Below are 27,335 nucleotides of genomic sequence, written 5' to 3' on the forward strand. Positions count from 1 at the left end.
GGTGACCAAAATCCCAGCTTAATGAAGACTATGGTGAGGTTGCAAGTGTCACAGCTTCCACCAACCCTTTCAAAATGCAGTGTTGGAAAGCACAGGGAAGAAGACGAAGTAATACCACCCAGGTTTCATAGACCATGTCAATCTAATTAGAATGGTATTTTGGCAGTACCAAAAGATTACATATCGAAGGCTGCGTAGCTGGCCAAATAACTTGACTAGAATATTTCACCAAGCCACCTACATTAAGAGCTACCTCCCCATACTTTCAGGGTGCCATAAAGGAAATGTTTTGTTTCAGGCCTTATGAGGCTGTTAGAGGTATGAAATGTTGAATATTCCCAGCACTGAAGGTTTACTAGATATGCATTAAAGAAGGAACATCCCTAGTTAACCTTCAGACTCCAGAGCTGCCAAAGGGGAACATTTTTTCTCCAAGGGTGTAGGCTCCAGATGTAGCCAAAGCACCTTCCTTGTGTACCAATGTACTTTAACCCACAAAATACCTGTAACTCCAAGCCTGGAACCCACACACAGGTCCCATCTGCATTCTCCCACCTCCAAGGCTGTCCAACTGGTACTGGCAACAGTGGAAAGGAGGGAGAACACAGTGTGTAAGTGTTCTGCCCCACAACATCATTTTATAGGCTCATAGCACATTGCTCACAGAAGCAAATCAACGTCCAGGCTGCACAGGGAGCTGACCACAACACTATTACAGGATATGAAGGCAGTCACATACCCTAGGTGGTGGTGGTGGTATATGCACAGAGAAATGTACATGCCTGCACTGCCACATCAGACAGGGAGGAGAAACAGCCTCTCCTTATGTGCAGTCCATCTCATTCCACAGCAGCCATCTGGATGTCAGAGAAAGCTGGAACTTGTATGAGATGAGCTCAAGAAGTCACTTACAACCTACACAATTCAACAAATCGCACCACTTTCTTTCCATTGACAACAACAGGAATTTAGAAAACTGGTCCAGAGATAGCCATCCATGATCTGGAGACAAAAAGCCAGCCAAAGGAATCCTTCCTCAGTGTACAGCATTGAAACTTCAAACTCGCAGCACCTCTGGACAAAACTGACAATTATGCCAGGTCAGTCATGCGCTGTCTCCAGACTTTTGGTCTCTGTACTGCAGAAGACAATCCTGACAAAGCTTCAGTTTCTCTCAACGCCTTTCAGGGTTTGTAGTCAGTGTGTATAGTACATGTATTATACACATATATTACACACATGCACTGACATGTGCCTGTGAACTCTATGAACTGTACATTAAGAGATTTTTTAGCAGCAGCACAGAATGCAAGAAGACAGTCGACCTCATGAAAAATCAAAAAATCTCAGCTCTCTCCCCTAAGTTTCTTTCACTGTTTGCTGCAGAGATTTTGTTCACACTTTGCTCCTCCAAAAAGTTCCCCCTCTCCCAAAATATACTCCAGTATAATAAAACAAAACATTTATCAAAAGAGCAGATGAGCTCTCTTGCAAAAGCCTCTGTGAATATCAGAAATTTGAATTTCTAATTGCTGCTATTAATTGATAAAATGATAATTCCATTTTTTTGCTACTTTGTATTTTGATCTATAAAAGATTCATCATTAATACAATCAATTTGACAGATGCATCAGAAAAGTCTCGATTTTCATTTCAGCCTCGCTAATTAGCAGTTCCATTTTATTAAAAACCAGCTCTGCATGAAGAGATGGCTTCACGCAACTGCCTGTTTTACACAAATACCTCCCACAGGCTTTCATGCTACTTTCTGTCACTGGTAGAGGGAGAATATTCCCTTCACCTAATGCTCTGATGCTTGCAGATCTCAGTAATCATTAGCTTGTAATATTCCCCATCTACTTCAAATGGACAGCCATACCACAGGAATTTGCCACCAATGCCCCAATATTCTCTCCTCTTTATGGCATTACTGGTCTCAGATAAACTGCGTTGCAACTTGGAAACTATCACATTTGTTTCCTGCAACACCTTTGCCTACGCATCTTTTCCAGTCCAATAACTTGTATAAGTCAACAGCCTAAAATGAGCAGCATAATTTTCATGAGGCATCTCCCATTTAACTAACTGACAACCTCCTTATTTTACAAACCCTAAAGGTTTCTCTCCAAAACACAAGACAGAAGTAAAAGTTCATTGAAGCTGGATGCCTCTCAGAAGTCAGGTTTGAGAATGCTGCTCCATACAGAAGTGCTCTGCTCTCTATGGCAGGTGATGATAGCCACTGTTCCCAGAGAAGCTCCCAGCTGCAGAACTTTCTAGTCTTGCTCCTTTTAAGCTGCAGGCATACCCTCATATTCTGCTCCTGCAGAAATGCAACAACACATTGCCTAACGCAGCACTCCGGTCAGTCTCAGTGGGACAAGCAAGCAGCAGGAATGACAGATATAATTCTTCCCATGACAGCAAGTAGCACCACGTGGTCTGAAAAGACCTTGCAGCTCCAAGTTAAGATTACAGAAAATCAGGATTACAGAAAATCACAACCAATGCATAGGGAGGGAGAAATATTGAGCACACCAGGAAACAAGCACCTGAATTGCTCCCATGGTCTAAGGGACAGAAAGACATGGTTGATTTTCTACCAGACTTTGATGATAGATCCCCAAGTCTTAGCACAGATCTGTCTTAGGCAGGTTAAGCCTTTTAAGGTTTAAATGTCTAATGAGATCCACTTCTAAACACACCAAAAAAGGCAACTGGAAAGCCCAGATTCTCTCTGCTTTTGCACCAAGTCGGAACACAAACAGCTCCTTCTGCGGAGGCCACGTGTGCCAAGGACTAGGCTCCAGTTCCTGGCACTTGAGCAGAACTGAAGTTTTCATTCTCTGGATGGAAAATAAAACACTGCTGATCATTTGTACCACAGACAAGTTAAGAAATCACCCCGTACAGTCAGACAAAATTAAGCAAATGTGTCATTCACTACCGGAAACCTTCTCCCTGATATCCAGTGACAGGATGTGTGGGAATGGCTCACAGCTGAGTCAGGGGAGGTTCAGACTAGATACACAGAAACACTACCAAGAACATAGTCAAACACTGGAACTGGCTTCCCAGAGGGGTAGTCAATGGCCCAAGCCTGACAGTATTTAAGAGGCACTTGGATAATGCCCTTAACAACATGCTTTGACCTTCAGTCAGCCCTGAAGTGGTCAGAGAGTTGGACTGAATGATCACTATACATACCTTCCAATTGGAATGTTCTATTGCATTAATCAGACATTCAGTGGTCCAGTCAAGGAACATTCTTTTATACCAAAATCACCTTACCTGAGTAAAGAGTCTTAACTGAAGTTGAGGACATTCTCTTTAATATGTGGCTGGTTTTTTTTTGTTTCTGATACAAGTCACGCATTGAGGCAGCACTGGAAACAACTACTTCTAGAAATGTCCAGCTCAGAACACTCAGGTGCTCTCTTGCCATCAAATTTGAGCTTATCCAAAAAAATAGCAGCTGAGAAAAAGTAACCTTCCCATCAACAACCCTGTTCTGTCTCACAGTAAGAGTAAAACCAGTCAGAGACAAAAGCAGTTTAGGAAAAATGGTTTTATTTGACATTAAAAGGGACTGGGAAATTCAGAGGATAAACTGCTATGTGCAAGGTATGGGCTGATGATATCCCACAGCCATCTTAAGAACCTGACCCCTGCAGCCACAGTGCCCGACACTTCGTACACAATTCCCACTACTCATCCAACATCCTCACTTTCAGCATGTGGTTCTCGGGAAAAGCATGCAAGTTTGCACTGACTGCTGACCAGTGATGCTGGCCAGCAAGGGACCAGCTAACAATACAAATTTCACAAGCCCACAATTACAAAACAGATACGAGCAAGTACTCTGTTGGCAATTAGAGCTCCAGCTTTATTTTATTTATTCTAGTATAAGAACAGATGTTGCAGTTATTCAAAGGTTTTCACAACCTTAATTGCTGACCTTAATTGTTGTTAATCTTTCCCATGAAGTGGAGACAGACAGACGCCACCCGTATTTTGTGAAGAAGATAGTGAGCTGCAGGGTATGAATAATAAAAGACAGTATTGTCTGCCTTCTCCCTCCTGTGTGAAATACAAGGGTATTGGGATTGGCTAGCAGCATGGAAGAAAATGAATGAACAAGTGACTCAGCTGTTTTATTTATTTTTTTAAAGGATGCATCTGCTACAGGGTTGAACCTTGACATGGACATTTCTTCCCCCTCCCCAGGAATGGGTGAAGCTTCCAAGTGGCAGCGAAGGAAGTGCTGTATTTAGCCTTCACGATGCCTGAAACAGCTGATACACACAAAGCACCCTGTCCACCTCATTGAGTATCACTAAAGCTGTAGTATTAAGCAGCAAAGTGTTGAGTTTCACAGGGCAATACTAGGTTTCATAAACAAGTTCTCAGACTGAACAAGAAAGTAGCATTTAATTATGTGCTAGAACTATTGCAAAAGATACATGAGAGCCTCCCAAGTCTTTTCCTTTGCTAGTGGGAAGTCTGCCTGACTTCTTACTCAGGTATGAAAATTTTATGTCCACGTTTTTGCTGCAGAACTTGGAGATTTAAGTTTTCTAACCAAGAAATACATTCCTCTGACTTTGTTCTGCCAAGTGTGCTTAAAGATGTTAACTTGGTGTTCCAGTAATTTGAGACCAGGCAACGCAGCGGAGGGACACAAGTTCAGAAATAAAACCCAGGATGTACTGATGTAGGCATGCCCTATAAACTAAGGCAGGAGCCCCAGAAGTCAGGATAGTGAAGATCAATTTCATGTTTATTGTGCCTTCAAGCAAATGCCCAGAGCGAACTTGGGGAACAAGAGTCCACCCAAAGACCAGACTAGAATGGCATCAGCTACCAGCTGTGTTGCAAAATACGGGAAATCAAGTTCTCCCCCAACCTCTCATGTCAAAACTCACCTTAACTGCAAACATCTTCAAGGATTCTTGACAGAAAGAAGCCAAAACAGTCCTTACCTTTTTAGTTAAGAGTTTAGTTACATTTGTTCATTAAAAAAAAGTCAAAATAGATAAGCCAACCAGGCAACATGTATACTAAATAACTGCTCACACAAGATTTTAAGAGCAGTATTAAAAGATCATTATAAATTGAACAACGGAAATAATTCAGTCAAGATTTATAAAGGAAAACATCCAACTACCAAGCTGTTAATTGTTGTATATACCCTGTCATACCTAAAGGGATTCAGACATAGTATGAAAGATGCTAAGTTATATGTTTCTAGAAATGAGTACAAGGTAAATTCAGGGAACTTAAAAACCAGGAAGAATCTTATTTTCTGAAAGAACTAGTTACAACTAGATAACATAGACACGAATAATCAATAACATGGCACGAACAAATGTCAATACAGCTTCTGCAGAAGTGATGACTCAAATCCACCCCAAGTCTGTGACACTGCATGAACAATACACAAGTGGGCATTATCCCTAGGGACTCTTGGAAGGACCTAGGCAGCTGTACCTTGCAGGAGTGGTTCTCCCTTAACATCCAGCCAAAGGAAAACAGTTAAAGGTAGGAAAACATGGAGTTTTTTTTTCCCCATACAAAAAGTCTTCAGAATTACCACAGTGGTCATTTTTTTCAACATATCCTTAAGCTCTCTGAAATGTGACAACCAGGGAGGTGACAGAAAGTTTGCCAGCACTGTGATGTGTTCAGTCAGAGCTGGGGTTTCATGCAAAGCACAGCAGAAGGATCTTGTGATCACACGCAAATGGGTAGCCAAAAGGGCAACTCTGATTTAATTTTCACAAACTCAAGCCAATGTGCTAGAAGAATAACTCTGCCTGTGTGTACCACTGAAGTGTCAGGAGACTGAAGTCTTGTTTGAAGTATCATCTTAGAGGAAAGAAGGAGGAGAGAAAAAAAAAAAAGCAGACAATATATCACAAGGAAATACAGTATTAAGAATCAAGGAACTGCCACATGCACAGCAGAATCATGACAAGTCATTAAACCCAGGGCACACCCACTTCTTGAAAACTGTGGGCTGTTATGACATTGAAAGGGTAAAATAGAATTAGAAAGAGTACAGAGAAGAGGAATTCCTAAAGCAGAAATTAACAGTCCTGGATCATTTGGCAGAGAAAAGAGACAGCTGAAGGAAAAGAAAGCAGACATCGAGTCAGTTATAGAGGACATGGAGAAAGTGCCCACAGAATAAGCATTGCCTCTCAAACGAAAAATTCAGAAAATCTGAAATCAATAGGAGACAAAAAAACCTTTCCTATGGGGTGACTGGATTTACAAATGTATTCAAATAGTAATAATAATTTAGTCAAGCACTGGAGAAAGTTCATAAAGGATAGCAATGATAGGAATAGATGTGCACACTCCAGATAACTGCAGCACATCTCACCATGAAGCAGAAGGGTCTAAAAGCTGAGAAAAACTACTTGCAAGCTTTCTAACTGAGCAACTGCAATTTGAGCCAACGTTTTTCTTTTTCAACTAATACTCCTGCCTGAGAATTGTGGGCACTAGACATTAACCTAATGGGGATGGTGGTGAAGAAGAGCTGGAGGAACAACCACATCACTGTGGTGCCAAAGCAACACCTCAGCACTGCCACACTGCATCCTCCAGAAAACACTGCACCAATCCAACAGATTTGCACCTTTGACAATTTGGCATAGACCTAAACTCTACAGTTGCTAGGCATTCTCTATGTAACATTTACTTTTAACAGCAAGTCCTGCAGCCTGCTGCAGTATGCAGAAGGTAGAATACATGTAGCCCACAAGTTGACAAGCACATGCTGAAATGCTGGCTCTTTACAACACTCAACGTGATCTGCTTCACCAAAGTGCCTCTCCCACTATTTCCCTGGGAGTTTACTACATCCATGATGCAACACATTTTGGTACTGAATAGAAAAGGTTCATAAAGGGCATCTAGGAAGACCTCTCCTTTGCATTTCGGGCCGGGAAAAGAGCAACTTTAAAAACCTTGGATTTCAATAACATGATTTCTGCATGATTAAGGAAACCTGATTAAGTCCTCCCAACATCACAGCTTAAGGCAAACAACACACTGAAAGCTGCTGAGAGGCCACAGCTGAACAAAGCCTTGAACATCTCTTATCAGCTTTTTATTTGGAAAAAAAATGAAGAGCTACTTTCAAAACAGCATGAGAGTCACAACACTAGAAAGATTCTGGTTTTTTCATGTTCTCAAAATAGCATACTAGAAAGACATCTACAAAAATAGAAACTTTAGGTGCATTTTGCTTTCATCTCAAGCATCAGCTCATCTATTCAATGTAGCATTTGCGTAAGGCTCCATAAAGCATTCCCTCATCCACAGCCCCACTCTGATCAGTGGCAGAAATTGTGATCAGATGCAGCCAATCATTTAAAAACACTCCCATACCAGAGGATTTGGACGTTGGAGCATACTTATCCCTTCCTTGTCACTCCACATACACTGTGCACTGAGAAATTCAGATTCATCTAATTTGCTTCACTGAAATCCAAGCAATCTAATAGAAGGTGGCAGCCAGCAGCATCACCAAAAATGAAACCATCAGAGAGAAACAAGTGTAAAGTAATGCTTTGTTTCAGGAGGTTAAATATGTAAGTTATTTTCACTGAACTTCTTGACACAGAAAAAGCAACAGCAGCAGCAATGAATTTCAGGAACCATACTCCCTTCTCCTCCTTGCCCACAAGGCAAACCAAGAGAAAAGCAACTGTCTTCAAACAGCCTTTCTGCTCCTTGACTGCCCAAATTCACCCTCGCTGCCCTTCTGCATGGCAGAGTGAAGCTCACTCAGTGTGTCAGGGAGAGCATCGCTCCTCACCTCCCGCTCCCTGCCTTCTAGGAATTTCCCAAGCCAGCACTGGAGGATTAGGAGCTGTAATGCTATTAAACACTGCAACATCAAAATGTGAAGTAAAGCACATAAAGCCTGCTTTAAGAAGAAGGATATTTTGGGGTGGAGGGGTTTTTGTTTGTTTTTTAACCTCTGAAAAAAGCATCTAAGGAAAGCAGTGAGGAAGCAGTGTCAGAACTGGCAGCTCCGCAAGCAAAACAGCCGAGTTTACGTGCGCACTGCAGCCTGCCTGCTACTTCAGATTACTTACTGCAGAGCAACAAGTCATTCTCTCCCTAATTGGGTCCCAGTTTAAAATAGTCCTGTTATTTTTAGTACAGTACTTAAGTATCTGAACTGTGCCCTGTGCTGCCAAAGCTGGCATGTATCCCTGGCCATACCAGAAATTCCAATATTAAACAAGAACACACATGCCACATACCCAGGCCGACGTTTGTTCTTCTGCCTTGTCTTTAGTGGGCGACTTTAAAGACTTTAAACATTAACAGCCAGCCAAAAATGGCACATGCTTATATGCTAATTCTGCATTTAAAGCCTCTCTCCCAGCTACTGTGCAACAAGAGAATGAACCCAGCAAGATAAAACTGAGAGTTGCAATACCACTGATTGGTTAGAGACAGTTTGTTTATAGGGTACATACAGATGGTAAGAATGGGATTGTTTTATCTCCATTTTGCTTGGTTTGCATCCACACAAGTTCTGGGGCACTGGAGGAGAGGACAAATCTAAAATGCACTCTAACTCACCCTTCTTCTGTCCCCTTCCATAGTGGATACTGCATATCCACTCTGGATTAAATTTAAACTAGTCAAGAAACAAAAGGCTTGTGTTAAATATGTTTACACACACCACAGAAGGAGGATTATGTAAGCTCTGTCTCACAAACAATATGCTTCTTCTGCAGAAGAAAGGAGATGATCAAAGCAAGACTTGTGCATATTTCCAAGTCAGTCTTCCCACCTTCCATCACAAAGGTGACAACCGTCCTGCAGCATGCTAATTCTGGAGTGCAGGGAGCAGAACAAAATCTAAAATATTCATAGGCTGCTTCAACAAAGCCTTACCCGCCACTGTGAGCAGACTGTCCCTCACCTGGTCCTTCCACTGTAATCTCGCTTTTGTTAGACCAGGAAGAACAAGTTGCCAGGAGAAATTTACTCTGTCCTTTTACTAAGTACTTTGCAGTAAGGAAGTCAACTCTATGAAAGAGCTTTAAAGACAAAATCCTAACCTGAAAGACGGCTGCCAGCCAACAAAAATTTGTTAGTCTCTATTACCACTAGACCATCTGTTCTTGAAACTGTACGTTCCTTTTCAGAAGGGTTCTTATTTTGTGAACAGCATTAGCATTGTTCACTCTCTTCACTCTGTCAACATCCCCTTATCCAACATGCTTCTAGATCTGGTGGTGACACAAGACTAAGCCTCTAGTTTATCATATCATTATCTAGTCATTTTGGGTTCATCAGTATATTTCAGTACCTTCTCTTTTCAATTATTCTAACCTCAGACAGTAGCAGAAGCAACAGATGTAAAACCTTTCATAGCTTCTGAATTATGGCTGGGTTGATCAAGGCCACCAACTAAATGTTGTTCTCAAACCCAAGTCTGACAAAAAAGCTGAGGCAAAAATTCAGCCCTTTGGCATTTGCCCTTTAACCATTTCAGTATATTGATTCTGGATGAAAGAACTTGCTTTGTATTTGAAGAGAGCCTTCTGCCACTGAGTGTTCGTTCTCTCTCATCTTCAGTTTTTATTTAATCCTCAGACCCAAGATATTTCAGCTCTGTTGTTGTCCATACATGACAAAAAGCAAGCAATAGTCTGCCCGTCTAGGTAAAGAGGTCAAGCAAAGGCCATCCATCTGGACTCCTCTAAAAGAGCAATAGCCTGCAGACAATTATTGCAATACCAAAATAAGTGAAAGTGAAACAAGAGACATAAAAAATTCATTCTGCAATTCCACAGCAATAAAATAATGATTAAGGGAAAGCTCGGTCAACTCATTTTTTAAAAGAGCTACCTTTAAAAAGGTAACAAGACCAAAACAAAAAACAAACAAACAAAACAACAAAACCCCAAACAAACAAACCCTAACTACTACTAATGATGATAGGAGAGAGGAGATTTTAAAAAGTAAACAAAAAAGATTAATCAACTTTCTCTCAAATTAGCTGGTTTCCATGAAACTCAGTACGATCAGTTTGCATTTTTTTTTAAAGCTTCAAATCATTAGCAGTTTTTTTTGAAAGTCCATAGTGGACTGACAAGGTAGGAGAGGCTGGAGAATGGCAAACCGTGATTTCCTACAGAAATGGGAGGGGAAAAGAATGGAAAGAAAAACATTAAGAATAATAGTTGTTGCTTAATATCTGCCATTAAACCCATCTGCTAGCACCAAGAAGAAAATAAAAGATTGAACTCAACAAGATTGAACTCAGCAAAAACTGGTTGCTCACGTATAAGCCAAGTCAAATCAACTCAAGATCTTACTATGTCAGAATAATATATTTTAGGAACACAGAAGCAGTAGACACTGAATCTGAATCCTGACATTAGCAAAACCACATCAAAAGATTCAAATTGCATTCTTACAGAAAGATAAACAAACTCTGTCATACTGTTATCAATGCAAACAGTCATCTTATGGCAGATTTGAAAGTGACTAAGTAACTGCACTAACTGCACTGACTTATATTTGCTTGGAAAGTCAAAAAAATTTGAAATACTCACATAATAGCCTGACATACTGAATAACCTCTGCAGAGCTCTGCCCGGGTCCCACACACCATTCTAACACTAATGATCCAGATAATGAAGGAGAAAACGACATTTATTACACTTGGGGAAGCTGCTAACTTAAAGCTGTCAGCTTGCTGGAAGACTTAATTCAAAGCAAGTTTTAAAAACTGGAAAATTCTTTGTTGAGAAAGAAGCAAATACCATAGAGGAATGTATAGAGGAACATATGTGAGAATCATGAAGCAACAGTTCTGCTCTACTTGTGGCTGATAAAGCTTCCAGCACGAAGCTGTACCCAATCTTCAGCAAATTTCAGAAAAGATCAACTGGAAAGAATCCAAGCAAAAGTAATAGGAACATCACGGAATTAGAAAAACATGACATCTGGGAGGAAAAAAAACACAGAATTAACTGGAGCTCAGCCAAAAGAAGTAAAAGTAAGGGTCATGATGAAATCACTCATATCTATGAAAGACGGCTGCAAAGAAAGAGGAAATAATACCTTGTCCATACCCACAACTTTTGGAAGAAACAAAGGTTTAAAAAGCAAAGATTTAGGAAAACTTCACTATACTGGGTGGAGTGAGGGCATAGGGAAAAGATAAAAGAGAAGCACCAAGTCAAATTGCTAAAGGAGGGAAAAAAAACAGTGAGTCAATATCCAAGACTGTGGGGAATAACAAGCAGTTTCCCTCAACCACTGCCACCAAGTTGCCTTCACAAACACAGCTACACTCCAGCATTTCATTGACTAGTTTACCTGTGTCAAGCCTCCTCTGCAGATCTAGCACAGTGCTACAAGAAAAATAAGCTTAACAGATCCATTGTATCCTCTTTCCTCAACGCACAGCACTCAAAGTGAGAATACCAACAAGCTGCATACCAACTGTAACCTCCAGGGCTGAAATGTGCTTTGAAAAAAATTGAAAAAATAGAAAACCTCCAACCAACTCAAAACCTGAGGTGCCAAAATACCTTTTCAAGAAGTGTAACACAGGCACTTGCCCCAGTTGATACACAGATCCAACTGTATTCCAATACCACAAACAAACCCAGAACCTGACAATAGAGACACACAGGTCATACCCTCAGCCCTATGAATTTTGCTCTTCAGTCTCCTTCTAGAGGAGAAACAGTAGAAACACCACTTTGACTGTAATACCACATGTATTTTTAATGCTTACCCTCAATCTACAAGCTGTAGATCAAAACGGATGGTTCCACTGCCTGTCAGGGTTTTGAAAGATACAGGGAATAGAGAAATTTTTCTTGCAGAAGAGGGTGGGAGATAATCTATATGCAGCTACCCCAGCACAACAAACTGGAGTCAGTACCACAAGGTGCAATCCCATCATTCTGATGCTTGGCACTAAGACTTACTCAGTAGAAAGCATGTCTGGAAGCTGGGGGCAGGGGTGACCAACAAAACCCCAATCCCTTCAAATTTTTATAGCTCATGAACTGTGAGCACCAGTATATTCCAAACCGCATTTGCATTTGTTCTCACTACGCAAAACCTCCAGGAATATCTACAGGAAATGAACTCTGATTAGACATAAATGCAAGCTCTATCATCTTATTCAGGTGATTTTCTCTCCAGTCCCCATCCCCACACACCAGTTTGACCTCCACCATTTGCATCAATGGAAGTAGCTGGGGATAGGCATTTCACAAATCTCCCACATCCAGGGTGTAAGACTTATTTCAGCCTTTAACCGTGCAACTGAAAGATATTTAAGCGTGCCATAGAGGCTTAAGGGAGGTTTTGAAATTGCATTTGCTTTATTTTGTGCACATCAAAAAGACAGTCATTTGTCATCTTTTCTTGAGTGTCCCTGAGTAAGATGCTGATGCAGAGATAAATATTCATAAGGCTAGCTCATGCAGTTTTCCTCAAATCTGACTAGATCCAACTCCCTCTTGTTTTAAGAAGCAGGAATTATATGTAAAATATCATCACAAAGGAAGGAGATGTAGATGTTAAGATGCAGGAGTTAAGGTTTCTGTGCATGGGAGGGACCCACTGGGGATTTACAGGATTAGTAGCAGTGCCCATTCCTCTCAATCAGGAATGACCCTCTGCTTTCCACTTTGCATATTCACAACTGCAGATAGTGGGATCCTGGAGCATGAGGCTTGACAGTCCACAAAGGCAAAGCACTAGTCACTCCTAAATAGCAATAGGGCTGGAAAAAAGAAGAAAAAATAAAATGGTTTTAAAAAATAAAAGCCATAGATGTAGACATTTGAAATCAAGAAAGGTAAGCCATTTCATGGAGTTCAACCTTGCCACTGTTTGCATTCAGCAGAAGCATTTTTGCTCAGGTGCCTCACCATGTGGTTATCCCTGGACTCCCTGACTGCCCAAATGGCCACCAGGCCACAAGACATGGCACGTAAACATCCACTGCAAAGTAACACTTGCGGTTTAGACCAGGACTGAGGTCAGGCCAAGTTTTAGACACAACTTACCTACCTGTATCACAAGTGGGATGTTTACTATGCACTGTGGTATAAATATTCCTTCTCTTGCCCATTTTTTTCCCAACACTTCCTCCACCTTTGGAGAAGCCAGCATCTCTGACAGAATTTAACTTCCATGAACTGGGACGTGGGAGCAAACAGTGATGAAACCATCACACAGGCAAAACATATCCACCAAAAACTGCAGGCTTTTCTCATACAGATGCCTCACAGCACTTCCAAGAAAGCGTTAGCATTACTCCAAAGAGATAATCATATCAGTAATCATTTTCAGAGCCATGATTTAGTCATGCTGTGAGTTAAGACATTCCCCCAGCCATCGCATCATCTTCACCAGAGAAGGGTGGGGGTGCAGTCTACCTTGCCTTTTCTCTATATCACACTCCAAAACACACGTGACTATGTAAGTCAATTTGATTCCTTCTCATCTCACACTGCTGGGAAGTAGATGCACTATGAAGAGGGAAAAACCTCCAAAAGATTAAGAGGATGCAAAAGTTGAGCTGTATCAATATTGCCCTTCTTTGTGCCTTCTCTTCTAGGTTCTCAGCACAGCTCTTTTAAAGCAGTGCTTTTCCTCTCCCCTCCCAATGCTACAAAATACATGTGAGCAGAGAGGTCACTTAGAAACAGTTAATCAAATGCTCAAAAAACAGACAAATAGTTTCTAATACTTATTTTTCAGCATGTATCACAATAAAAAATTCCAACAGTTTTTAGTTGGTCTTCATTTATACTCTTAGATAAATTTTAGATCTTTACTCTGTATTCAGTTTTTCCTCTCTAATAATCAGATGGCTCAATTCTTTCTTACAGGATGCAAAAAAGCAGGAGACTTTGTGGTGTTTCCCAGTGGAAGATGACATGAAAATTCAAAGCTTTATAGGTTAGGTCAGTTTTAGGATACAACTACTTCAAATTGCTCTGCTTTGGTTTATACAAATCCCATTACTTCTTCATCGACAAGACAAATCTTTAGGAAGTTTGCTGCCATGCTACAAAATCATCTCCACTGATAAAATAAAACACTCGCAAACCAGGCTGCACTTAAAGCAACAAGGTTGTAAATAGACCCTTCTTATAAAAGTGGCAGAAAGTCATTAAAATTCATTTAAGCTACCTAGAATATTTGGATAATTTTAAACTGTTAATGGATTTCAGAGACAACATCTCAGGTGACAATCACTTTTAATAAAACCTTCCAGTCCCTTTCAGGTTTGCTAGGGACCTCATCTGACATGGCTAAGGTGTCATGTATCCTTAGGTTACCCTGTTACAGCACTACTTTTAAAAGGATCCCAGCAGACTTGAGGAAGACTTAACCTGAAGCTGCCCCCTCCAAGCCTCTCAGCTCCCCGCACAGCCACAGCCCTACAAAGCTTCCACATTACCACTAAACCCAGCAGCCCCCAGCCCCATTCAGAACTTCAACACAAACCAGCCCTACATACGCCACACTGCTGAAAGGCTGCATTCTAAGGTCCCATGGATTCCAAATAAGTGTTGAATGCAGCGTGCATTGAACTGCAGAGGAGATACACCTCTCTCAGACACCATAAAATAACATATCTAGTCTACACACATATTCCACTTTGGAAACCTCCAGGTTTTCAAAATGGTAAGTCAGGATTTAAAGAGTTCTCGAGCTCCTCACATAAAGGACACACTTCCTCGCTTGGTTTCACAGAGTTACAAATGCAGAATTAGAGGATATTGGCAGGAAGAGGTGGTTAACACCAGGTACTGGAAGAAAGCATCACTGCCCACACAATGCAACAATTTATGGCTCTAATATAGGTTTAGGCAAAAATTCATTCAGATCACACCACTTGACTTGTAGTCAAACATCCACTTTAGACAAGCCACAGTGGCACACGGGAAGAAAGTTTCAGTCCCCACACACTTTAAAAAAATAAATAAAACAATTAGTTTTTAAAAATACTTGTCCCATGAATGCTTCTCTGGTTGGATGAATTTTCTCTGAACCACTGCCAAAGTCAGTATAGATATGACATGGTTGAAGGCAAGCATACAAGTTGGTCAGGTATCCCAAAACAAGGAAGAAACTTGCTATCTGCACACAACCATGTTAGTATGCCCATTAAATTACTGATCATTCATTACCTCCTTCACCTCAACAGCCCCAAAACCTAACACAGCTATGCAAAGCAAGTGAAGCATCATGAGTAGCATTTGCTATCTGAAATTCAGCCAGTAGCTGATAGAGAGTGCTCAAAGTAAAACACAGGGTATAGGGACAACATTTAATACACATTTTGTCACTCTCCAAATGATCCTGCAAAAGACAAACTGTTTCTAGATAGAGCCAAGTCCCTGTAACAAAGGCTGAGAAAAGATTTCTTCCTCCATCCATCCAAGAGTCCACATACAATGGAACTGGTATCCAGCCAGAAGGACTGAGTTAGTCAAAATTCAATCATTTTTGTGCTAAAATTATGGAAAAAACTACTTAGAAATGTTTCTGAAGAGAAACCCCAGTTACTGCTGTGTGATCCTGAACCCAAGAACCTGAAATCCAAGTCTTGCCAAACTCTGTTTAGTAAAATGATGAAAATCCATGACATGTCACCTTGCCCCCCAAATCATTCCACATTTACCACAGACAAGAATAATAACTGACATTACTGAAGAACTTATCTTGATTTTCAGTCTGCAGAGTTGTTGGTTGGCTGGGATTTTTTCAGGCTAAAGCAGACTAGCTTTAGCATGGCTGAGAAACTGCAGCTCTAAGGCAGCCCCTTTAAGAGTCACAGGGGCTCATGGGCAAGATCTGCCACACAGCCATCAAGACCATTTCCTAGCAGACACCAGAGCAGTCACCTCAAATGCCTTTATATTTGACTTTGGCTACAGAAACCCTTCTTGATCAGAGTAGAACAGGTGAACCAGCTCACAGGCAGTTCTGGGATTCTGAGACTGGGAACAGATGAGACATTCCAGGAAAAAAAACATTTCAGCTGGTAACTGGTCTGAAACAAATATGTTTTACCACTACATTTCAGAGCAAGTCAACCAAATCTCTGGTGTTTGAACAGCTATCATGCCTGCTATTTTTCATAATACGAATAACGATGGATTTATTACCAGTTACTTCCTCAATTACTCTGCTTCATGACAATCATGTATTAAGACACAAGCTACACATTACTTACATAATCCCCTGAAACTCTGAAGGTGCCATTTTGATCTTCTTTAAATGTACAAGAGCAATAGTAACATTCTTGTTACGGCTGAGTTGCTCAATAAAAAACCCCGCCTAGCACTGACACATTCGTATTCATTTTAAGAAAACAACCCAGCACCACAGGTCCATTTTATTAAAAAAAAAAAGAAGCAAAATTAAAAAGACATGAATAAAGACAACATTGTTTTGATCCACATTGCAGGGCAGTAAAGAGACAATGTTACAACACAAGGTTAACTGCTACATATTGCGGAAAACTCCCTTCAACTGGTAAACCTTCCAAATACAGGCAGGCTCTGGAGAACCTCTACAAAGCAGCTTGCTTACTTGTGTAGTTCTGTAAGATTTGTTGAAAAAAAAAAAAAGCTGACTGGTTGCCAAGCTAGCCCAGCAGTCTGCTGCCACTGAGAAGAGATGGGATCTATTCTTCTTTCGCATTTATCTTCCTTTCCCTGGAAGAGCACCTCACCTCAGCTGCCCCACCACATGCTTCCAAGAACCAATCCCATCCTTTAATCCAGAAGAAAACCAATACCAGAAAAAAAACAAAACAAGTACACAGGATAGCTTTCCTACACAGTTAGAGAGTCAGCCATACACACACGCACTGAACCACCAAGCTGGCCCAAGGAAAGACACCCAAACACTCCAACAAAACATCATCAGCTTTTGGTAGCAGTCAGTTCTTAACATGGCACACATCCTTTGAGAAATGAAGATGTACCTCTCTTCCAGGGGAAGAGTTTTTTCACCTCTTCAAATCGTAGAGTTTCCAAACACACACAAAAAAAATAGTATTTAAATACTCAGAGAGGTAAAAGTGACCTGCCCCTCTGATAGATGCAGTGTGCTGTCTTCCTGAAACTCTACCAAGCACTGTCAAATTGATCCAAAAGGCAGCTTCACATCACCTACAGACATGTCACCTTAGCTCATGTGAATTTCAAATGAGACCCCTGGGGAATAAATCTTGCTAAGGAAGAGCTGAATGGTTGGACATGAAGGACTCAAGAAGTTCTCAGAAATAAATACAAGGACAACAAAGTCAGGCTGATTCTTTCACTGGATTTTTCAAAATCATCCATTTTCCAAACACCTGTGAGAACTTCTCCTGATCCTGAGAAGAAGGGTGGAATCATTTCCAAGTAAATGAAGACAAATTACACGTTTACCAAAATTAGCTAAGACTTAGACTAGCAAGACATCTTGCAATGCCATTCTCCTACTGAAGGCTGTATCAATACAGATTTTCAAAGGACACTGGGGAGGAAAATTATCCAACAACTCAACCAGGCTTTGCAAGTGTTACCACACACCTAAGCTGCAACAGCCTTTGCAATGCTCCTCTGTCTTGCCATGTGTTAAGAGTGTAATCCACCTTTGATAGAGAGGAACTCCACAGAGATTTTCCCTGACCTTTATTAGCATCAGCTCTAGAACAAAAAAAACAAATGCACACAGAATGTGAAATAAGTCTGAGTACACATTAGAGATGTCAGCAACTCAAACAGCATTTGGTCTCCATTCCTACAGCTCATCTCAGTCTCACTGCTCAGTTCTCTTGAAGCCTTTTGGAAAATAAACACAATGCCTCTTCAAAAACTTTTCAACTGCTAAATGTGATGACTACATGTAATGTTTAATAGCCTACCAGTAAGGAATATCAAAAGAATCAGTTCATGAACATCACATGTAGACTGTGACATTCCAGTCTATTCATTTCTAGAGCATCATAAAGGGCTATTTTGATTGCTTTCCCCTTCCAGGGCTGTCCTGGTTTCAGGTGGAGTAGAATTATTTTCTTCTTAGACGCCTGGTACAGAGTTGTGTTTCAGATTTAGGATAAGAATAATACTGATAACACACTGATGTTGCAGTCATTGTTGAGTAGTGTTCACACCAAGTCAACAGCTCTACAGTTTCTCACCCCACCAGTGAGGAAGCTTGGGATGAACAACAGGCTGGGAAGGGATACGGCTGGGACAGCTGACCCCAGCTGGCCAAAGGAATATTCCATATTACATGGCATCATGCTGAACAAAACAACTGGGAAGAGGCAGTGGCCTGCTGCTTGGAGACTGGGTGAGCATCAATCAGAAGGTGGTGAGCAATTATACTCTCATACATTATATATGAGATATATACTCATATATGAGTACTCTTGTATATTCTTTTTCAGTTGTTGCTATTTTACCTTCCTTTTCAGTTCTCCTACACTGTCCTTATCTCAACCCAGGAGTTTTGCCTTCTTTCCAGTTCTCTTCTCCATGCCACTGATGTGGGGGGGGAAAGTGAATGAACAACTGTGTGGTGTTTAGCTGCCTGACAGGTTAAACCACAAAGGCCTTCACTATAATCATCATTTAAAAACTAAAGCTAGGTGCCCAAACAGCCAGGCAGGGGAAAAAAGCAAACCAAAAAACAACAACAAACCAACCAACAGAGTAGGCGGAAAAAAAACCTCCACCACCAAACCCACGCACTTTTGGCTTCAACTTTTTGACTTCGGAATTCCTGGAATGACTAACAAAATAATACAACAAATAACAGAACAAAACAAAAGATGACGATGTTACAGCTGGTGAGCTTTTTCATACAGCATTAAAAATGCATGCATTGTGCATCTAGAGGATGGTAAATCTGCCTCTAGCACAAGATGCAGAGGCAAGAAGTACTTGGTCCTCACAATCATGCTGCACAGATATGCTTCTCTTGGAAATTGTTTACTATCTCTTGCTGTGACCATGTACAGTAACTGGAAGATCACAGCTGGAGATGGACAGGATAAACAAAAGCAACCTGACCCACCAAGAAAGCATCTGCCAGCACTTGAGCCATTGTTCTGCACAATATCAAGGCTTGAATTCTGACATAATCCCCTGACATCTCGGGTGATGTCAGCACAAGCAGCTATTAGAATGAAGAATGATCCCCCAAAAGACATTAATTCAGAAATAATCGATGGTCTTGCAATACACATTTCTCCCTTAACATTCTCCTAAATGGACTTTAATACATTTGAGCCAGAAGGGAAAGCAGGCCTTTTAAGAAAGCCTGTGATATTTTTGTCTTGTGCCAAAGCCTTCTGAATTTTTAGCTTTTCCAACTCCTTGAAGTTTAATTCCACACTTGTGCTTTGATATAATAAAAGCTCCTCATTCCTTTCCAAGGATGCTCAGAGCTTTAACAGTACACTAAGCAAGACCAACCTACAGATTTTACCTTCCCCCAGTCCTTCTCACCCCCTCTCTCAATTCCCATTTAAGGAGAGAGAACGTTCTCCTACCTGAATCCGTATCTAGTAGTTTGGCAGAGAGGAACATCACAGAAAAAAAGGAAAGAAAAAAGCGGGTAGGAAAAAAAACAACCTTCCCATTTTGATTTTAGCCTTGAAAACCTCTGCTCCAATCCTTTCTAATATACAACTATCTTGTCCTACCATTCCCCAATGAAGTCAGTATCTGGGAAAATTTTTCTAGCAGTTTTTTTCTCTAGTAAAGGATTCAATTCCTTGCTGCCAATTAGTTTTGACACCTACAAATATGTGAAGCATATACAGACACAGAGCCCAGTTGCAACTCCCTGAACAGAAATACACTTAAAGTCAAATCAGAATCAGAGAACCACAGATCATTCACTAACACCAATATCAGCAGTGAAAGATCTGGGCGACATTTAATGGATCCCCTTCCTCACGGTTTTCAAAATTTAAATACCTGAAGATCACCTAGAAATAAAGTTAAGCAAAGTAAAAAAGTAACTTCTGAAAACTTAGTCTATGCTACAAACCAATAACATGAGTTAGTACAGAGTTACAGCCACTAGATCAAGTCATCAAAAGAGAGAATTTAGGTGCTGGGCACTGAAAGAAGTCTCTAAGTGCTCATCAGGTGCTAATCTCCATCATGAAAAGAATTTACAGACATACACATTCTCCCTGCTTATTGATTTTCTCACCAGGGATGCATAATGGAAGAATGATACTGGTCTCATGGAGTATTAACCACACCTACTTAGCTGCCTTCAGCAACCACAGGCTCAGCTTAGATGCAGACACTCAGTTTCTCAGATTCCTCTTCTGACAAATTCTGCAGCAAGAGCATGAAAAGAGTGCAAGGCCCATGCTCTGATGTTTACTGTATGAACAAATGTAGAAATCCCCACTGCTGCTCAGCAGGAGAGCTCCTTCCCACTGGGCTGTAGGTTTATTCCAACAGGATGGTATGGTATTTCCTCTATGGTTTGTCTGCCAGGAAAGTAATTTCCTATTTTTGTGCTGTTATGAGCTAGTAGAAGCTGGCATTGATGGAGGCTGGGAAGAATGAGAGGTTGGTTTGCTAGTGGTTTAACCAAACATGTGTTTACAATTACCCCATTCATCCCTGTCTGTGCAAAACTGTCTTTTTTGGAACGTCCTCATGGTCCTTGGATTTGGCCTCCAAAAAAACTGAAATAGATTCACTAAGAAATACATTGTTTGAATACTACAGCTAGAGCAGCAAAACTGTCCAGTGGTTAATATTGCAACCATTAATGCAATTGTTAAGCATTAAGATCAACATAGCTGCTCAACTTGTTGCTGTTGGCCTAAGGATGACAGTTCACCAGCAGGAGGGAAAGAAAACGGGAAAAGCTCTTGCAGTCTTCCCCTGGAGTCCAACAAAAGACTATAACAGAAACAGGGCACCATGTTTCTTTCTCAAATATTCTACAGCATCTGCCCACAAGAAGAGAATGCAGAGACGGCTGCGGTGTTCCCAGCAAGTTTGTCTAGGGCACTCATCACCTCTGCATCCAAGGACTGGGACTACCACCACTGTCCCAAAGCTCTTTTCAGAAATACATAGCACAATATAATCAAGACTTTCAAACCCACTCACCCTCTCCCCAGTTCTCACTTTAGGGAAGAATAAACAGAATCTGTTCCATCATCATGTGGTAAAGGGGGAATTTCTCACTGCAGATCCTTTCTCCAAGAAGAGGTCAAACTATTCTAACAAATATGCCTCATCCCATCATACCTGAAACAGCATAATCTCTAAGACAGCAGTCTTGAAAGCTGCAGAATTCCAAAAGTGACACATTTTGCCTCTCTCAATATCAACGAGGCAGACTTTCACATCGTGTGCCTAGATTATTCCAGATCTAGTTTGGCAATCTACAAGCTCCATATAACCTGTAATTTTACTTCATATCATACATCAGAGAACTACACATTTTCCTCTACCATTTTACTCACTGCAAAGTTATAATTTGATACCCAGGAATATAATGACTTACCAAAGGTTTTTGAAAGGATTCAGGAACAAGGAGGTCCCTCACACTAAGTTACAGCAGTAGTTACATGTTGTATTATCCATTACACAGGAGAAGGTGTCCTACTCTGCTAAAAAGATCATCCACTTTTAAACAACTGATCTTCATGACAGCTTTTGCTGTACCCATTCAGGAGAAGTAATCTGCATTCCCCATGGGTTAACTAATTGGGATGCAATTAGCAGGTTTCATTAAAAGCTTTCTTGACTTTTAAATGAGCATTACTATTGGGCTTTGAAGAACCCATCATTATGCATCCTGACTATATTTTTGTTCAATCCACACCTGAGCCTCTGGTCAGTACACTACAGGTTGCTTGCCTGTGAAAAAAACCCCAAGCAGCAGCCATAAAGCTGCTGCCACCTTCTAACAAAGTGACCCACCCAGTGTTCATAATCTCATATTTTTGTGAGTGACTCCTCACCATTAAACAGAATTCCCTGGTCTTTTCTGTACAGAGAACTGTTCACAACGGCACTACTCTAAAGCAGAGAATGAACTTGCAATGCCTTCAGTCCTGAGAGCCACATCCATATGCTCTGTATGAATTAATCCATCCATGATTTATGAAAGATCCTAGGAAGGCAAAGAGGGAAGGAAGTTTTCAGTCAATGGATGCACACTAGTGTGAATGTGAACGTCTCTATTAAAGAGTTTCAGGATACCTTGGCACTTATACTCATTGCTCCTATGTACATTTGAAGTCCAAAAGCTGGTAGAAACCATAAACACCACCATTTTCAGACAAATAGACCTGTATGAAAAACATAGTGCCTGTCTGTCTCTCTACACACATACCTACTGACAAGATGGTATCCAGGGGAATAAATCATACAAGAAAAGGCAATGTTGAATATATCCAACCAAATCTTATAAAGTCAGGTTATTCTAGTGGTTTCATCACTGAAGACATTAAGAGACAGTCTGCAGACAGGATGCCTCATACTGATCAACAGTTTTCTTTAATGATACTCTCACAGTGGAACCTGGCTTTCTAGGCTAGAACTCTCCCCATTCCCAACGTGACAGAGGAGCCATACTGAGCTAAAGGGAGAAGTGCTGTCCAATTCAACAGATGGCATGAGAATAGGAAAGACCTGGCTCGGGACTAGTTCAGAAGAGCACAGCTCAACATGTATAAAGAAAGAGAAGTCAGTGAGGTGGCATCTGTTTACTTCATAATATAATGTTTCAAAACAACCACGGGTTTGGGAGAAAAAGTAATGGGAATCAAGACTACTTTGCTACATCCAAGTTTAGATTGCAACATGCTCTCCTGACCAGCAGGCAGTGTAAAGATAGCAAACCTGTAAATAAAGCTCAAAGCTAATAAAGGGATTCCTTGGCAACCTCATTCTTTGCAATTCCTAAAAAAGGTTTGTGGGGTTTCAACTTTTTGGTAAAGGAGCTCCATTCCTAGATTTCCCTGGGTGAAGACTTGCAACTGGTATATTTTGGACAAGGCCAGGAGCAGGTCCAGTTTCCAAGAAAAACAATCCTAACTTCTTAGCCTGCTTTCCTACAGAAGGAGGCTTATGCAATCACACTGTAGCCAAGCCAGTTGGCAAGCTGCATGCAAGCCTGACAGAGGCAGAGGTCTCAGGAGTTATCTCCCTTGTTTATGAAAACACTGGGCCAGGTGGGCACACTTAAGAAACACTGCACTGTGAACTGGCAGCAATACTCTCATAGCTGAGATAAAGCCAAAGAAAAGCAGGCTTCCTTAGTCTTAGTTTGGACTGAAATGTTGGCACAAAGCGAAGAGTAGCTTTTCCCCTGACCCCATTAATAAAGTTCACTCAGAGGTTTAGAATAAAAAGGCCAGTAGAAAATAGTAAGGGGTTTCAGCACAGTTGTTTGCTGCAACCAGTGAAATTTTTAATTGAGCAAATACTTAAATGCATCCTAAAAACACACACCACTGGGCATCAAAAGGCACCCCTCCACCTATTTCCCCACCCCACACTTCAGTGGTGTGAAGAAGTATCTGAGCACATTTCACACACAAACATACACACACACTTCCCAAGGCAGAGCTGAGCTGGTCTAAACAAAGGTTATACCCATAAATCTGGCCTCATTTAGCACCATCACCTCCATAACCACGTGCAGGGAGGAACAGCAAAAGGGAGCAACAATAGGGTCCCACCCAGAATGACACCACCCAGGAGCCCCTCGGTTTGCCTGCTGCCACTGCTACATGCACCCAGGGAATCTGACGGTGACTCATAGTCTAGAGGGACATCTGCTTGTTTGGGGCTATCAGAAAACAAATTCCCAGCACAACACTCTGTGCTGCTGGCAAAAGAAGTGCATGACCCAGCTATGCTTCTCCTCTGCCAGCTGAGAACTCCCTGCCTTGGAAAGATACCTTTGCCAGAAAGGTCCAGATACTTTTTGCCCATTTACATCTCAAGCACAGATGAGAACATCACCAAAGATTTCTAAAAAGCCGTCATAACAATAATTGCTAGAGTCATTTATGCACTTGCAAGACAGAGGGCTGCAAACACTTGCTTTATTCACAGAGTGCACACTATACACTTCAGCAGAACTGAGATGCAGAGATCCATTTTGCATTTAGGCAGAGCTTTTGGACTACACATTAAAAAATACAGGAATACTCTACTGAAATGCAGGTGTGGTTGTACGTGAGGATAAAAGCCAACTCACACAGCGCTAAGAGAGGGGATAGTTTGATTAACAAAACCAAGGAAAACCATGGAAGTACCACAAGATCTTTAATATGTAGCCAGGGCAAACAAGACCTACTTGAAGAACAAATAACGTCCAAGTGAAGAAAATAAATCAGACCATAACACGGTAAAATGATCACTGGAGGCAAGCGTCAGGATCTGCTGCTCTGACAGTTTACTGTTCACAGTAAGGCTACCAAACAGTACTCTTCAGGCTCTGCTGTTTGCTCCACACTGTACTGAATTTTAAAAAGAGTCTGGTGGTAGAGAAAGAAAACCCAAGCAGCACTCATATTAATGTATACTTGTACAAAGGCAGCCAGAGGAATACAGCTCTGGAATAGCTCTCCTTATGCTGCTCTGAGAGGTTAAGCCCTGGAGGAAGACTAACAGCATGGGAAGAGCATCGTGCTTACCTCCCTCATCCTGCCTCATCCCCAAAACAATCACGAAGCACAGCCAGAGGTCTCACTCAAAATTTCAAGCATATTTCCCCTTTTCCAAGCACGTTTTCTAATCTCCATGTGTTTGTGGTGGTTTTTTTTAACCTGTCCTCATAACTCACTCCTTTTAATCCTAGGATTAGCCTTGTTGCCCTTCTCCGTACCTTTTCTAGAGCTGTAAGTACAACTACTAGCCTCAGAAAAGCAGGAATAGATGGAGCTGGAGTGTTAACGCATCCTTGCTCCACATCCCAGGACATCTCCATTAAAACACATAAGCAACTTTACGAGGCAAAACAATTTCAGCTGCCCCTTAGAAGCGTAACTGAACATCCCTTCTATCCTGCCCCCTCCTGCTTTGCCCCAACCCCAAATTCATTCAGGCTTGGTGAAGAGAAAGGCAAACCACATTCTTTGGGTCTGTTTTAGAAAGCCTGATCAATGCTGCTTTGACATACCAGCAACACATGTTCCCATTTCAACAAATGGGAGCATTTTAGGCAGACCACCACTTCAGATGGAGTGGGGCTCCTGGCTGCTGAATCAGCACTTTCCATCCTGCTGGCAATACAGAGTTATGCGACGCTTCAAAGGAAAGCGGGGAAAAGGGTGGGAGGGGGCGCTGGCACTTAACAGAAGCGGGCAAGAGGATTGTGCGGGAGTTCATCTGCCAAACCAATTAACTGCAAACTGTTCTTATGAAGATGCCACAGTTTCAGCCCCGGCTTGCAGTACCACAGTTATACAATGAGAGCCATGCGTGCGCGCCTCTCGCCGGCGGGGAGCTGGGGCAGGAGAAGCTCCGCACTGCCCCCTCCCAGGGAGGGTCTCCCGGGCTGGCGAGGGGCTGTGGGCACGGCCGGGGGCTCGCCAGGGCGGCTGTGCCACGGGCACACGCCGCGCATCCCCGCCGCCGAGGAGCAGCAAGGTGGCAGCACTCCGGGGTGGCATTTCTGCGAAGTGCCCACCCGCCAGCCCTCCGGCAAGCCCCGAGCGGAGCGGGGGGAACACCGGGCAGTTCCGGCGGCAGCAGCACCACCAGCAGTTGGCGGGGCAGGTCTTCGCTCCGCTCCAGCGCGGGGCGACGGGAAAGCTCCGGCTCCCGGCACCGCCGGGGCGAGGCGCGCACCCGGCGAGCAAACAAAACGCGCCAAGGAAGCCCCGAGACGGGGAAAAGGGCCGATCTCCCGAGCCCCGCGGCCGCCGGCCCAACCCCGTCCGACCCTGGGGGATCCGCGCCGGGCGGGGGGCGCTCCCCGCGGGCACTGGGGGGGGCTCGCCGGCGGCCCCAGGAAAAGGAAGTTTGCTCTCCTCCTCCTCCTCCCACCGGCCTCCGCTACCGAGGAGCCGGCGAGCCCTCACCCACCCCGGCGCGGCCTCAGCCCGCTGCGGCTCCCCAGGGGCAGCGGCCGCCGCCCCCCGCGCCGCCCCCCGGCCCCTTACCTGCTGGGCGGGCAGGCGGCCGGCACCGGCCCCGCCGGGCGCCGCGCACCGCCAAGTTTGGGGCGGGCGCGGGGGTCGGGGGAAGGGTCGTGCGCGGCGGTGGCGGGGACGGGAGCGCGGGAGGGGAGGGGGATCCTCCGGGCGGCGGGGCGGAGTGGGGCGCGGGCGGGGGAGAGCGAGCTCTCGGAGCCACGCGCCTCAAAACCAACAGTAACAAAAGAAAAAAATTAAAACTAAAAAAAAAAAAAAAAAAAATTAAAAAATCAAGCAACTAAAAAAAAAAGCAAACAAGTAAAAAAATAAAAAGGAGGGGAGGAAAAAGGCAAAACACACCCAAAGCGAACGGGGACGTTCGCGCCTCCGCAAGGCGTCCCCGGGCTGCGGGAGGGATCTGCGGAGAAAACTTCTGCCTGCCTGTCCGCGCTGCCGGCTCCGGTGCTAACGGCGCCCGCCGCCGCCGCGTTCTCCCCTCGCGCCCAGCTGACTCCCGGCGGGCCCCGCCCCGCTCCCGCCCTGCTCCCGCCCCGCTCCCGCCCCCGCCGCACGCAGCCGCAGCCCCGGCCCGCGCCCCGCCGGGGGCAGGGGGCGGCCGGGAGCCCCGGCGGCCGCGGGCGCTGTGCCGGCGGCGCTGCCCGCCCTGCCGCGTCCCGGCCCGAGCGGTGCTGCCGGCGGCGGATCGCGGGGCTGTGGCGGGTCTCCTGCCCTCTAACAAAAGCTCACCCGCAGGTAGCACCGGCGCGTGCTTTTCTTGGGAAGGACTGGTTTTTCTTTAAAATAAAACAAATAGGACATCTGCACTCGCGAGGCACTTGTGCTTGGACTTTTTCTTTAAGCTCATCTGTCCTGTTCTCACATTTTTTCCCTGCGGAACTGCGCAGGGCAAGTGTCCCAGCTCCGCTTCCAGCGCTCCAGACAGCGCGGAGCAGGCTCCCGGCGTGTGCCAGCAGTGCGGTGGGCTCTTCAGAGCTCCTCCGTGCTGCGAAGCGCCCTGCTCTCCCGGGATCCTCAGTGCCGCTCCTACAGACTGCTGCTGCGAACTTCTGGGCACTGGGATCTTTGCTATTTCACCACGGTAGCGCCGAGCCATCCGATTTGCAAGTAGCTTGCAAATACCTCGGATTGTGGAAAAGCTCTTTTAAGG

General features: G+C 43.2%; 1 protein-coding gene across 1 annotated transcript in view; it reads right to left on the bottom strand.

Moving 5' to 3' along the window:
- Positions 1–26,663, bottom strand: part of GRB10 (growth factor receptor bound protein 10) — a 144,265-nt gene extending 117,602 nt beyond the window's left edge. The window contains exon 1 of the mRNA XM_033062934.2: positions 26,528–26,663. The gene's annotated coding sequence lies outside the window, so the exon portion shown is untranslated. The remainder of the gene's footprint in view (positions 1–26,527) is intronic.
- Positions 26,664–27,335: the final 672 nt, after the last annotated feature.

Source organism: Catharus ustulatus, chromosome 1, assembly GCF_009819885.2.
Source record: "Catharus ustulatus isolate bCatUst1 chromosome 1, bCatUst1.pri.v2, whole genome shotgun sequence".
NCBI classification, from domain to species: Eukaryota; Metazoa; Chordata; class Aves; order Passeriformes; family Turdidae; genus Catharus; species Catharus ustulatus.